Raw genomic sequence first — 16292 nt, forward strand, 5'->3', positions numbered from 1 at the left:
TTGAAAGACTATCAAGATTTAAAAGAAAAAACGGCCTATACAATAGGGTACAATTAAGCAAAATTTGGCATTCACCTTACATCCAACTAAAACCCAAGATAGTGTGACAAGAAGGTAAAAAAAGGGGCCCAAAGTTAAATTAAGCAGAATAACAAAAATAAAATATTAACACACCCATATGGTCAACAAACAATCAAATAGTGAAACAAATACTCTCTGCCACAAACTACCCCTGATCGGGAGCACAAAAAACATCACCAGGTTGTGCTTCACTCTCATGTGCCCAAATAACTAGTGCTTCTTTAAATGTATTGCTCTTTACTAATTTACAGATGGTAGATACATGGACATCACATACACCCTCCCATTTTATATATAGTTTACTTAAATATTAACTGGCACATGATTAGTTATACAACCGCTCCCAGGAAGATGCCAAATGAAACATCAGTACTGTGTCACAATGCAGTAATTCAAAATAAGCTATTTAGCGAGTACACCGTATTTGTTATCAGTCTATATTTGTATTGTGCATACATTAAGTTATTAGATTAAAGGGCCGTAACTATCCATGGGTTTTTTTTGATATCACATATTCTGATGAGATTTAAGGAGTCAGGAAGCTAAGCACGGTTAAAAAGATTTTCTCTTTTTCAGTAATAGCCTCCAGCTGCTAGTGAAGAATTTTCAAGTATTCCCAAAACTGTTGCATGATATAATATGTATTCTGGGCTTTGCCTCTGGTATCACCCTAGTACGCTACCTCTGGAACTATATCAACCAACTCCTCTTTATTCATATTTAATTAAAGTCCACAAGTATTGCTAACACAAGCCTATGTCACAGAGATAAAGCCCAGCGACCTCTGCTACTTATACCTGTGACCGGGGCATTTCAGTCACAATACATTTTTCATTCTGTATAAGACGGGCAGCACGGTGGCGCAGTGGGTAGCGCTGCTGCCTCGCAGTTGGGAGATCTGGGGACCTGGGTTCGCTTCCCGGGTCCTCCCTGCGTGGAGTTTGCATGTTCTCCCCATGTCTGCGTGGGTTTCCTCCGGGCGCTCCGGTTTCCTCCCACAGTCCAAAGACATGCAGGTTAGGTGGATTGGCGATTCTAAATTGGCCCTAGTGTGTGCTTGGTGTGTGGGTGTGTTTGTGTGTGTCCTGCGGTGGGTTGGCACCCTGCCCGGGATTGGTTCCTGCCTTGTGCCCTGTGTTGGCTGGGATTGGCTCCAGCAGACCCCCGTGAACCTGTGTTCGGATTCAGCGGGTTGGAAAATGGATGGATTCTGTATAAGACTAACAAATACAAAACATCTGTCAGACTGAGCACTGTGTGTGCTTGTGACTAAATATATACAAAGCACAGTATTAGCAATACATTATGCTGGGTAAAGTGGAGATCTCAACAGAATTAAGGACTCTTTTTGAATACCAAAGAATTTGGCAAGCTTTGGATTTCTTAAAAATAATGAAAGGTTTGACACAATATCTGTGGAGAAGGTTGCTTGACAGCATAAATTATGAAAGAAGACTCTGCTTTCACCTATGAGATTAGTAAACTCGTAATTGAAGTATCGTAGAGAAATGAATACTGGCATGTAGCAGCTGGAAGGACACATATATACAGTAAATACTGAGAGCAGAACTTTCTACAATCGACACTTTAAATTAAATGGTGGAAACACATGGCAGAACAACTATCAGACAAATCTGTTCCATGCTAGTATTAAGAGTCACGACACAGACCACTACCCACTGCCTGCATATCTACATAGACCTGCATGCTAAAGTGTCACTCCTGACACTTCAATACAAACAGGAAAGGCTTGTCTGGTGTTGAAAAAGCCCATACTAGATAGAGCAGCCAAGACAATTCATCAATGGCATCAAGTCTTTGATCTGAATAACTCAGAGTAATAGGCAATGTTGGGCCCCTCTAAACTGTTACTGAATTCCATATGTCACTAGCAATGGGGCCATGGATTCAGGAGCTTTATCATATAACACCTGTGGTTACCTGGCATGTCAGAGTGCTAGAAATGTTGGTGACTAGGAAGCTGCAATGCTCCACTGCTTCCCACAGTCTGGTTATTAATGAATAAAGATGAGGGTGATCTTATAACTCACATGAAGTTCTATATTAGTGTCTCAGACATTACTGGGAGATTCTCCAATTCTGCTCTTCTGACACATACATCTATGGCTCAGCAGGTCAGGAAAACTGAAATAACATCCTACAGGACAGAAACCACATGCTCACTATCTCAGCGCAGTGTTGTGTTCAAATGTGCCATTTTGCTAAAGGTAGATATTGCACTCATTAGCTTTTATAATTCTATTTTTTAAACAAGCCTTGTGTATATACTGTATATATTAGTATATTTATATTATATATATAATATTAGTTTTATATATTCAACTCATTACCAGTATATTTTTTTACTTTAAATTTTGTCCGCAATATAATTACATATTTTTATTTTAAATTGTAATCTCTGGATTATGAACCTTTCCAGGATTTTTTCTTAATAACTTAAAAGCCAGGTCACATTTATTCAGAGTATTCATTTCTCATTGGACTATTTCAGGAGACAATGCAATTGAATGTTAGAGTGCAGGTACACCGAATTGGTTTAGACTGAACTAAACAAACCGTCTGTGACAAAAAGGAACATTAACAGATTATCATCATTGTATTATATTTACATATAGCCTATTTATATAACTAGATTGCTTAACTAAGATCAGGACAAGATGCTCTGAATCGACTCATCTGGAAGAGATTTACTTCTGACCTCTAAACCTTAAACAGGATACACATGATTACAGACGAAGGCAATATCTGAAACTTTAGGAGGAAGATTAAGAACAGGCGAGAATCAAAAAATGCAGTAGATACACAAAAGTCCATCAGAAATTAATTGAGAAAGCTAAAGGAAGAAAAAAAAGCCTTGGCCAAGAATACAAGCCAGTGGGGAAAAGAAAAGCATAACCAGCAACTATGCCAGTTACAAACTAGTGTGAATACAAAGCGGCATAAAAAGTGCTAAGCCACAATAGCACATATATGTATAGAATGTTATTTTAATTTAAAACATAAATTTCAAATGGCACACTACTACAGTAAGAATAGATCTGAAAACTAAATTACCTAAACATCCATCCATCCTCTTCCGCTTATCCGAGGTCGGGTCGCGGTGGCAGCAGCTTGAGCAGAGATGCCCAGACTTCCCTCTCTCCGGCCACTTCTTCTAGCTCTTCCGGGAGAATCCTGAGGCGTTCCCAGGCCAGCCGGGAGACATAGTCCCTCCAGCGTGTCCTGGGTCTTCCCCTGGGGCCTCCTCCCAGTTGGACGTGCCCGGAACACCTCACCAGGGAGGCGTCCAGGAGGCATCCTGATCAGATGCCCAAGCCACCTCATCTGACTCCTCTCGATACGGAGGAGCAGCGGCTCTACTCTGAGCCCCTCCCGAATGACTGAGCTTCTCACCCTATCTTTAAGGGAGAGCCCAGACACCCTGCGGAGGAAACTCATTTCAGCCGCTTGTATTCGCGATCTCGTTCTTTCGGTCACTACCCATAGCTCATGACCATAGGTGAGGGTAGGAACATAGATCGACCAGTAAATTGAGAGCTTTGCCATATGGCTCAGCTCCTTTTTCACCATGACAAACTGATGCAGAGCCCGCATCACTGCGGACGCCGCACCGATCCGCCTGTCGATCTCACGCTCCATTCTTCCCTCACTCGTGAACAAGATCCCGAGATACTTGAACTCCTCCACTTTAGGCAGGATCTCGCTCCCAACCCAATCCCAACCCAACTTCCTCTCTGAAGGGGAAGGAGCCTGAGCTCGTGCGTGAGGTTGAGAGGTTCCGGCTAGATATAGTCGGGCTCACCTCGACGCACAGCTTGGACTCTGGAACCAATGTCCTTGAGAGGGGCTGGACTCTCTACCACTCTGGAGTTGCCCCCGGTGAGAGGCGCCAAGCCGGTGTGGGTATACTTATTGCCACCCGACTTGGAGCATGTACATTAGGGTTTATCCCGGTAGACGAGAGGGTAGCCTCCCTCTGCCTTCGGGTGGGGGGACGGGTCCTAACTGTTGTTTGTGCGTATGCACCGAACAGCAGTTCGGAGTACCCACCCTTTTTGGAGTCCCTGGAGGGTGTGCTAGAGGGCATACCATCTGGGGACTCCCTCGTACTGCTGGGAGACTTCAATGCTCACGTGGGCAATGACAGTGAGACCTGGAAGGGCATGATTTGGAGGAATGGCCCCCCCGATCTGAACCCGAGTGGTGTTTTGTTATTGGACTTCTGTGCTCGTCACGGATTGTCCATAACGAACACCATGTTCAAGCATAGGGGTGTTCATATGTGCACTTGGCACCAGGACACCCTAGGCCTCAGTTCGAGGATCGACTTTGTGGTCGTGTCGTCGGACTTGCGGCCACATGTCTTGGACACTCGGGTGAAGAGAGGGGCGGAGCTATCAACTGATCACCACCTGGTGGTGAGTTGGCTTCGATGGTGGGGGAGGATGCCGGTCAGGCCTGGTAGGCCCAAACGTGTTGTGAGGGTCTGCTGGGAACGTCTGGCAGAGCCCCCTGTCAGAAGTAGCTTCAACTCCCACCTCCGGCAGAACTTTGACCATGTCCCGAGGGAGGTGGGGGACATTGAGTCCGAATGGGCCATGCTCCGTGCCTCTATTGTTGAGGCGGCTGACCGGAGCTGTGGCCGTAAGGTGGTCGGTGCCTGTCGTGACGGCAATCCCCGAACCCGTTGGTGGACACCGGCTGTGAGGGATGCCGTCAAGCTGAAGAAGGAGTCCTACTGGTCCCTTTTGTCCTGTGGGACTCTGGAGGCAGCTAATAGGTACCGGCAGGCCAAGAGGAATGCAGCTTTGGTGATTGCTGAGGCAAAAACTCAGGCATGGGAGGAGTTTGGGGAGGCCATGGAGAACGACTTTCGGACGGCTTCGAGGAGATTCTGGTCCACCGTCCGGCGTCTCAGGAGGGGGAAGCAGTGCAGTGTCAACACTGTATATGGCAGGGATGGTGCGCTGCTGACCTCGACTCGGGACGTTGTGGGTCGGTGGGGGGAGTACTTCGAAGACCTCCTCAATCCCAAAATTACCTAAACAAATCAGAGTTAAATCAGTCCACAGGTTAGTTTAGCTGGCGACTCTAAATTAGCCCCTGTGTATGGCTGCATGGAAGTGTTTGCCCTGCAGTGGAGTAGACCTCTCTCCTCGGCTGTTTCCTGCCTTGCATTCAGTACTGCCAGGATAGAATTCAGCCACCAAAGACCCTGAATGGATTCATCAGGTTTGAGAATACATGTGTTTGTAAGTATGTATAATAATACAATACCAAAATCCAAAACAAGTACCTTTTAGGGAAAAAAAAGTGACAAATGTCAATCTACTTTAAACTTTAAGCAAGCCACACTGCTAAAGGCCGCAGCAAGGATCTGAGTGGTGGACAAGGTCATGGGGAAATTATTGTATATCGCAAGAGGCTCATATAGTAAGAAGAAGTGCCCTTAATAGGTATAATAAATTAAAATGAATTCAAAAAGCTGCATTTTGAAGTCAGCAGATTTCTGATTATTCCCTGTAACACAAACCCCCATTAAGAAGCATAGTAGATGAAAAGAAGTCCACATTAAAATCTGTAAAGAATAACTCTGAATTATAAAGAATACAGGAAGGAAATATAACATATGTCTTCCACACAGAAAAAATGAATCCAAAGCTATTACATAAAGTAACCCTAATTCATAACACCTTGTAAGACCACCAGTGCGAGACATTTGTTCTGCGAGGAAGTAGTTTGAAACATTCCGACATGTTTAATCTAACTTCACCCTTGGGTCATCTTCAGGCAACAACACTTTCAAAAGGCTTGCATTAATCTTTTAAAAGCAGTGCCAGGTAAAATGGATACTCAGACATAAACTCTCACAACAGGCACAGTTCTACTCCTGTAAAGAGAGCAATGAAGAATTATGCAGCTTGGTCCATCACTGCATAACTAAATGTGCAATTTCAAAATATGTAAACAGAAAACATTATTAACCAAAGTAATGGACAAACACTTAACCATTTTAAAAGTGCCATGATTTAAGCAATTTATTCTATCAGAATAATTGAAATATCAGAAGGCAGAAGGGAGTAAATACACACAAGCACATCAGCAACAGATCAAAAACAAGAGTACTTTCACAAAGTCTTAACTGCTTAATTAACACAAAATATTTACCTTGGAAATAGTAAATTCACAGTATCTGATCAACACAAGCACCTGAAGAGAAGGGCCTTTTTAATTCTAAATGTGTAACAAAACAAACCTCTCCATGAAAATCATTCGCTTTCCAATTCACTTGCACATAACACAATTAGATATCAATCATGTTAAACGACTCCTACTGTAGGGTAAACAAGAAAGACTACAAATTAGGTACCAAGTGGCTCCATCCATCTACACAAAATCACTACATGTCCATACACAAACCTGGCATGTCTGCAGCATACAAAGTTATGGCATAGCTTTGAGAAATACACAAGAATGGCTTTCAAACAGGGAATCTGACTATTAATGCTGAGGGAGCTCCTCAGCAATCTGCAATATGTATATGTTTTCCTGGTGAGTTCTCACCTCTTATTACCTCTTGGGTATGTAAGCAAATGATGAACATCAAATAGGAGGATACATAAACACAACTAGAAATGATGCGCCAGTGTTGAGATTCGGTTGTACGATGCTTAATGTTTTGCAGTGTGGTCCATATTACCATGGAAAAACAGGCACCAATCAAACGTGTTTCTAGAGAATTTGCTTTCACATTATTATTATTTTTTAACGCAGCTCTCTTTATTCAGTGCAGTCTACATACCACAGTTGTATGGAACAATTGCTTCAATATCTGTATACATGATGCACTAGTTAGGTAAATCGTTTGTTCACATTTACCCAGACAGACAGTGCTGGGGTATGAGAAGGCTTGGTGGTTTCTTCCCAACACTTCAGGAACCAAGTTCTTACATAGCCATATAGAAAATAAAGGAACTAAACAACCAATTCTACATTAAAAAGTCAAGTGTGATGCCTACTTTGTGTAATGTCCTTTTGACTATTTTATAATATGTTTCTAAGCACACTAGATTCTTATTTCTGGTCTGGATACTATCTATGGAGACTTTTCTTGCCAATATCTGCCTTTGATTTTTATTCTGGGTGCTCCTGTTTTCCTACCACATCACAAAGATTAACTGGTGAGTCTACATTGGTCTCTGAGTTAAGTGTGAACAGCTTGCTCTGACAGACTGAAATCCAAACCCAGGACAGATTCTTTCCCTGCTCCCAATGCTATCTGCATGGGCTTCAGCTTACACACCCAAGGATTGGATTAAGAGGTTTTCAGAAATCTAAAAATGTTACGTTTACAAAAAATGTAATATCTGAATGACTTTAAAACTGGTGTATAATACAACCAAAAATAATCAAAAAAAGAATTGAATTTTAGCCTTGTATCCAGTGCAGGTAGGATGTTGTCACTCTAAATGTACAAAGCTGTTTAGAAAAAGGATGGAATGAAACTGGGTTTTTAAAATAATTAGGTACATGGATTGAGCAACTCAGTATGGTGTCATGAGCGAGAACTAGCAAGTTAATCTTTTATTATACCAGTCTATCAAATCTCAGAATCGGCCAAACCATCCCTGTGTTTTTCCAATAGTCCAAAAGTATTTTGTCTTAAAAATGCCTGCTGTTCTGCAGAATGCTTCCTCTTTTTTTGAAAGGCTGATTAAAAACATAAAATCATAATATGTGCCTGTTGTTCGTATGAACAGCTAGATAAATTAAAAGGTACAAAGTCATACTGACAAACTCTATCTAAATCTGTTTCACCACAACAATTACCACCTTGGTAATTTCTCTGTAGTCAGCCTCTTGTGTGTAAATGATTACATTTTGCTAAGAGCTTCATACCTATTTTGAGATTAAAAAAAAAAGGAGTAAGAAAAAAAATTACAAACATGCTGTTAAATACACGGTATTTTTCATTTTTCCACAATCTGCTCTAGATTGAAGAGTCACCTTCTACCAAAACAGATCAGATGTATTATAAGGACATTATGCCTTTAAATCACACCCAGTAGTGGTATTTTTGCCATGAAAATTCTTGTTGGGCCATACCAGAATTATTTTCTTTTTGCAGACTTTTAAAATGTTAACATTAGCTTACCTAATTAATAATATCTATCCCTTTGTTGCTAATAACTAGTGAGAGCTGAAGCCTCTTCATGTCACTAAAAAAAATGCTGATAGTCTCTGACGACAAAAGGTCACTGTGATACCCTTTGACAGCACCATCAATGTCTGACAACACTCGGCAACATACATTAAACATTTAGTAAACTGAGAACCTTGCAACTACCCATCGCCCAGGAAAATATATTGGCCATAAACTGCCCAAAGTGAAACAGCACCACCTCAAGTTTCGATTTGAGGGGTTTTATGGTGAAACAAGATGAGTTACAAATAAATGGAAATAATGTGCAGACTGCACACACTGCATGACTGCACACAAAACCCTTGCCCGATACCACAGCTAACTGCTGTGTGACCAGGTGTTTGTAGAAGACCACGCAGTTAGCAAATTATTGAAAAACTATTTTCTACATGCCTGAACTTCGTCACACCTCTCTGAAACAGAAGCATCTCACTGCCTTCTTTTGTTCTAAGTGGAAGGAGCACACATAAGGCTTTCTTGTAGCTTTTTTTAAATTAAGACAAGTCAGAAGGTCCTACTCAATGGAGGCTGAGGATCAAGATGCCACTAAGCTGCATTCTGATCATCATGTCTTGTGCTTGACGCAATCCTGAAATTAATTTACTTTCTTTTTCCCATTTTATTATGGCTACCTTTAAGGAAACAAATGATTGCAGGTTTTCAGTACTGATTCCTTGGCTTGTGCTGCATAACCTTTACTGGGAAAAGCTCTAAGAGGAAGTGCAAACATCCAGATTAAATACAACAAAATAAAAAAGGGATTTTCATTTTAATGCCAAGTATAAGGTACTCTAGCCATCAAGCACCACTACTAAACTACATCCACTCCCAAGGATCAAACTAGAACATGGCAGGGCCAATACTGCTAAGCCCCATCAGCTGGGAACAGGCTTGCAGGACCGAGGAAGTCAAGTCAATTTGGGGAGCATGCACTGGTACAGTGAGTTGCCGCACCCACTACACGACGAAACAGCTCAGGATCCCAGTTGGTAACCCCCCAGGCAGACACGCAGTCCAGTCCCACCCTCTGGAAATGACCTTCTATCTGCCACAGCCAGGTGTTACGTGGGCGACCCCTTGGCCTGGTCCAGCCAGTCGGGTCCCCAACAATGAGGGTCTTATAAGCTGGATCACCCTCAGAGAAATGCGCCACATGGGCGTAGTGCCGTAACTGACGCTCCCCCACAATGCAGGTAATATGCCTCATTCGGGACTCCATGAGCAATTGCTTATTTGAAACAAAGTCAAACCAACGGTACCCAAGGATTTTCCGGAGAGACACAGTATCAAAGGAGTCCAGTCTTCGTCTCAGGTCACTGGATAGCGTCCATGTCTCGCAACCATATAGCAAGACAGGAAGCACCAGGACTCTAAAGACTTGGACCTTTGTCCTTTTGCATAGATATCGGGAGTGCCACATACCCATTTCCAGCAACCTCATGACCCCCCATGCTCTCCCACTCCGTCTACTGACTTCATAGGAACAGTCACCAGAGACATGAATGTCACTGCCCAGGTACGTAAACCTCTCAACAAGGTTGACACTCTCTCCGCAGACAGACACACTGCTGATGTCTGTGCCCAAGAGGTCATTAAATGTCTGGATCTTGGTTTTTATTCAGGACACTCGCAAGCCCAGACACTCAGACTCCTCGCTCAGTCTCTCGAGCACCCCGAAAAGAGCCTCCATTGACTCTGCGAAGATCACAGCATTGTTAGCAAAGTCAAGATCTGGGAATCTTTCTTCACCAACAGATGCCCCACAACCGCCGGACCCCATGACCATGCCCAACACCCAGTTCATATAAGCAATGAACAGAGTAGAAGCAAGAACACACCCCTGACGAACCCCAGAATCAACTGGGAAAACATAGAAGTTCTGCCTCCACTCTGCACAGCACTCACAGCACCAGCGTATAGGCCGGCCATGATATTCAGCAACCTCGAGAGGATTCCACGAAACCTTAGGATGTCCCATAGGGCATTTTGATCAACTGAGTCGAACGCTTTACAAAAATCGACAAAGGCCGCAAAGAAACTCTGCCAATATTCACGTTTGCACTCCATAAGAACCCTCAGCGCCAGGATGCAGTCGATGGTAGACTTCTTAGGCGTAAAACCAGACTGTTCCAGTCACTGGTAGGTGAGCAAGTGATCACGGATCCTATTGAGGACGACCCTAGCAAGGACCTTACACGGCACAGAGAGCAGTGTTATCCCCCTGTAGTTGCCACAATCCAGGTGATCACCCTTCCCTTTCCAGATAGGGATGACAAGTCCAGTTTTCCAGTCAGTTGGGATGATGCCAGTCTCTCAAATGGAAGCAAAGATTGCTTGCAATGCCAGGAGGACAGCCTTACTACCAGCCTAGAGAAGTTCACCCCAGATACCACAGATCCCTGCAGCCTTTCCTCCCTTCAGCTGGTTCACCACCTGTGCAATCTCAGTGAGATTGGGTGGTTCACAGCTAATTGGAGGAGATATCCAACATCCTAGCTGGAGGATCAGCAATGAACAACTGCTCAAAGTAGCGGGTCACAACTGCAGTGTCATCCGTAAGGACCGTTCCATCAGCCTTCCTGACTGCGACTCTCCGAGGAACAGATTTGGATGTGCGTAATGCTTCGATTCCTCTGCAAGTAAGACGTGGGTCGCTAGACCACAGATGGCGTGTCACTTGCTCACAGATTCCTCTAACAAACACCTATCTCGATGATATCCAAGGTGTTCTGAGAGATGAAACACCAGTAACACCAACACAACCCTCAGCAACCTTCAGGATCTTGTCATGGAAGGTCTCCCACATCACATTAGGATCGGTAATCGCATGAAAATCTTCAAGTTCCTCACACAAACTGTGTGCAAACTCACTAGAAACAGCCAAGTCTTGCAGTCTGGCCAAGTCCAGGCTAATTTTCCTAGTAGGTGGATAACCTGCTGGACCTAAGCTGGATCCTAAGAGTAGCAACAACAAGTTGGTGGTCAGAATTCACAAACTAGGCAATTCTGTATACCCTGCAGAGCACCAAGAAAATTTCACATAATGCAAAACACAACAATTTTCTAAATAAGAAATATCATTGATCATATGATGAAAAATTGGAAACAAATGTTTGGACTGACAAAGTTGAGAATGGTTATCATTTTTACTGAGCTAAATTACTGAGGGAAGTTTATTATTTATTTTGCACAGCGTCTAATGGGTTGTGCGTCTCTGGTCCTTAATGATGCAATGCCATTAATGCCCAGCATTCACATCTACAAATAACTTCAAAGAACAAATAAATGTATACAACGCAAAACTGTCTATTGAATAGGCACTCGAAAATGTCATGATTTCAAGCAACATTATATCTAAATCTTTTTTGATATTCTCAAGCAGACATTTTAATAGCTGCAAATATTTCATGCATTTCCTTATTGGACCTTATAAAACTTACCTTTCAAAGCCTAAGCACTATGGTTGCAAATGTACTTAAAAGGAGTGGTTTTCACAGTCATCTTCATTAAAAGACTGGCTGGAGTTTACACGCTCAAACCAGGTATCCTGGTGCTCTGCTGTTTCACCCTTAGGGCCAAACATGTGCCTATTAGGTTAGAAAGTGGCTTTCAATTATCTATGTAGGAGGGAGAGTGTGTGCACCTTAATGTGGACTAAGGCACTGCACTGTAATGGGTGCTGCTTTATGTGTCACAGTGGTTAAAGCTTTGGATTTCAGACACTTAGGTTGTGGGTTCAAACCCCACTACTGGCACAGTGTGACCATGAAGAAGTCATTTCACCTGCCTCTGTTCCAAATGGAAAAACAAAAGAAATGCAGCCAATTGTATCTCAAATGTTGGAAGTCATCTTTGATGATAAAGGCATCAGCCAAATAAGTAAATAATATTAATAATAATTCTGCTGCCATAGGCATCAGACCAACAAATAAGAATAAATGGATGGAAAGTATATACCTAAAAGCTGTACAAGAATCTAATTTGGAGAAATACAGTACTGTGCAAAAGTTTTAGGCACGTGTGAAAAAATGCTGTAAACAAAGAATGCTTTCAAAAATGGAAGTGTTAATCATTTATTTTCATCAATCAACAAAATGCAGTGAATGAACAAAAGAGAAATCTAAATCAAATCAATATTTGGTGTGACCACCCTTTGCCTTCAAAACAGCATCAGTTCTTCTAGGTACACTTGCACACAGTTTTTGAAGGAACTCAGCTGTTAGGTTGTTCCAAACATCTTGGAGAACTAACCACAGATCTTCTGTGGATGTAGGCTTCCTCACATCCTTCTGTCTGTTCATGTAATCCCAGACACACTCGATGATGTTGAGATCAGGGCTCTGTGGGGGCCATACCATCACTTCCAGGACTTCTTGTTCTTCTTTACGCTGAAGATAGTTCTTAATGACTTTGGCTGTATGTTTGGGGTCGTTGTCCTGCTGCAGAATAAATCTGGGGCCAATCATACGCCTCCCTGATGGTATTGCATGATGGATGAGTATCTGCCTGTATTTCTCAGCATTGAGAACACCATTAATCCTGACCAAATCTCCAACTCCATTTGCAGAAATGTAGCCCCAAACGTTCAAGAAACCTGCACCATGCTTCACTGTTGCCTGCAGACACTCATTATTGTACCGCTCTCCAGCCCTTCGACAAACAAACTGCCTTCTGCTACAGCCAAATATTTCAAATTTTGACTCATCAGTCCAGAGCACCTGCTGCCATTTTTCTGCACCCCAGTTCCTATGTTTTCATGCATACTTGAGTCGCTTGGCCTTGTTTCCAAGTCGCAGGTATGGCTATTTGGCTGCAACTCTTCCATGAAGACCACTTCTGGCCAGACTTCTCCGGATAGTAGATGGGTGTACCTGGGTCCTACTGGTTTCTGCCAGTTCTGAGCTGATGGCACTGCTGGACATCTTCCGATTTCGAAGGGTAATAAGCTTGATGTGTCTTTCATCTGCTGCACTAAGTTTCCTTGGCCGACCACTGCGTCTACGATCCTCAACGTTGCCTGTTTCTTTGTGCTTCTTCAAAAGATCTTGAACAGCACATCTTGAAACCCCAGTCTGTTTAGGACCTTAAGCAGTAAGGCACATATAAGCCATTGGGGCCTGCCAGCGAGGGATCAAGCATTCGCCAAGTCTACTGAATCTCAGCATGTTTGAAGAAAATCTTGACAGATGTTTATATCGAGCACTTAGCCTAGCACTGCTCTGCATTTTATAAACTCATTTATTGAGGGGCACACAGCTCAGAAATTGGGGCAACATTTGCAATTCCACACACTACTATTGGAGCCGAGATATTATCAGGGCCCTACCAACCTGTCTAGCCTATTCAGCCAATGATGGCACATTGCATGGTTGTGCCTGCTAATTGTCAGGTACGTCCTTAAGAAAGCTGCCAGTTAACATTAATACACAAAGACTGAAGCCTCTGTCTAGAAGCTGGTAGACGGTATTATCAACCTGGGTGAGCCCAGATGTGATTATGTATAATTTACAATTTCAAAATCAGTACATGTCTATCAAAATTATAATGGGAAGAACATTAGCACAAAAGAGAAACCAAATGTTTATAACAGAAAGTGAAGAATATTTATGTTAACTCCTCCAAGTCTAACTGCATGCTGTACTTTACTCATACAACTGTTCTTGATCATTGCATTAATACTTGTCACATTTATTTTTCATAAAAAAATAAGTCATTGGCAAGCTTTGCCGAATGGAAATCCTTTCAACTGTGATTGCTCTTCAAGTTTTAACTCAGTATATTTTCAAATAAGTGGTAGGAAGGAATCCCCAAATGATATATTTAAAATAAGATTTTCCACAAAGTGTATGCAAACATGGCAGTGCCAGCAAACTGAAACCCTGAGCAATTCAATGTACTTTCCACAACTTTCGGTTAGTTCATTATGTAAACATTAGTGGATTTACAAGACGACAACATGCCTTCTATATGGCTTAAGTATATGACTCTAAGACATAATTTAAAGCTGTTTACATGAACTTAAATATAATGTTATAAGGTGACCATGTTAATTTGGGGCATTTTAGTGCACATTTTGTGTCATGTTTTAGTAAGACAAAGGGTGTTTGAGCCTTTGTTTTAACCCAAATGGTGGGGTAGTAAACAGAATGTTTTCCTTAAAGCACTAAGCAGTGGTGCATGCCATTCAATGATCTGATACATTAATTGAGCTTTACTGCATTTTGTGATTGCAAATGACAGCCTTACTAAGGGAGAGCCATTGCAGGTGAAAGAAAATAAATCATTTCTCCATATATTACCTGCATAATAACTTATTGATGTTAATCATCATCATAACTAATGTGAGATAACAGAGACTCTTGATTTACTGGGGCATCAAAATCTTGATTAATGGTATGTGTCTGTGTATGTGTTAGGACATATGATTCACAAAAATACACATTTAATGCATTAAGTAATGTTATTTGTAATAAGCAGTGATTGGTATTGACTGGGAGCCAAGATGCTGTGCCAGTATAAATAATGTGTCAAGACTGGTTAATCACAACAGAACAAATATATTGGAGTTAGTAAGGGCAGCTGGGGTCATTCCTGCCACAGTTCTATATGATCGAATTAGCTTTACTGTTTGTTTCATTTTGTTTATGGAGTGGCAAGGAAGCAGAGTAGTTAGCACCACTTTTTCAGAGATCAAATTCTGCCCTGGCCTTATCTCTGTAGGGCAAGTTAGCAGAATTACATTCTCTGCTTTCCTCTCACATAAAATAAATAAGCAAAGGTTCAAAAATTGGTGAACTGATTAACTATTTAATTCTGTTTTAGTTTGTTTTTTGTCAAATCCAAGCATAATAAACTTTTCTCACTTTAATTTCTGTTGGTGTATTCCCACAGGTGGAAGAAATATTTGAAAGAAATTGCATCAGACTATGGATTTCCTAAGAGCTCGCATTTTTTGTTTCCTCACTCTTGCTCCGAGGTAAGATTTTGTTCCTTTCGATTTAAATACATTCCAATATTGTAATTTATGTGACATTTTTTAATGACTCCTGAAAATTTGCAAGGGTGGAGTATGAATTTATTTTGCCATAATCCTAGTTTTCTTTAGCAAGGACAGGCACACAAAAACATCCAACAGTAATATATAGGAGTTAACAAATTGTGTATAAAATTAGCATAAAAAACATATCTAATAGTTAGAATACAAAAATTCAGGACCCTCAAAAGTGACAGCCTTTTCATAATGCTACAGACAGAGTACAAAGGCAATTGAGAGTAAAATAATCAGAAAAAAATCTGTCAAAGTAAAGCTAATACTATAGAAGCACTAATGCTGGCACTGTACAAATATCAAACTTTTAAACTAAACAAACATCAACCAAAGAACTCCTGCTGTGGATGCACACTGCTGCTTCAATAGCAGAGCAATTTTACTATCAAAAGAACAATGGAACCTTGATGGCAACCATTCTGATGGACGGAAATGGTGAAAATGTCGTTTCACTTCAATTACAATCACATGAAATAATGTAAACCATTTTGTTTTTGCTTTTCTCTTAAAAACATGTGAAATTGTGAAAAGCTACACATGTTACTTGAAACACCTCAACACTAAACACACTATCATCTTTAATACTAATGGGGCCAATGATATTAAAACAGCCTGGCAAGAAACAGCATCATTTGGAGAAGTAATAAGTGACTTTACCTCACAATTAAGACCAAATCTTGGAAGTAATGAAAGGTAATTACTGCATTAGGACTCTTCATCTATTAAAAACACATTTAAAAGAACAACAAAATCTAAACAACTGAAATTTCTGGGTATAAAATGTATGCTAACCAAAAATAAAAGCAACAAACTGAAATATAACAGACAAAGCAGAAATAAAAAGAGGAAATATGATGGAAGAGCAACTGACATTAAAGTTGGTTATGTTAATACCAGAAACTCTTAAATACCAATGTTTGTTTTCTCAATATCAAGGTT

At 41.4% G+C, this 16292-nt stretch overlaps 1 protein-coding gene across 1 annotated transcript in view; it reads right to left on the minus strand.

Moving 5' to 3' along the window:
* The window catches only part of atrnl1b (attractin-like 1b), a 1074694-nt gene that overhangs the window by 486784 nt on the left and 571618 nt on the right, over positions 1 to 16292 (minus strand). The window lies entirely within an intron of this gene.

The sequence above is a fragment of the Erpetoichthys calabaricus genome, chromosome 2 (assembly GCF_900747795.2).
Source record: "Erpetoichthys calabaricus chromosome 2, fErpCal1.3, whole genome shotgun sequence".
Taxonomy (NCBI): Eukaryota; Metazoa; Chordata; class Cladistia; order Polypteriformes; family Polypteridae; genus Erpetoichthys; species Erpetoichthys calabaricus.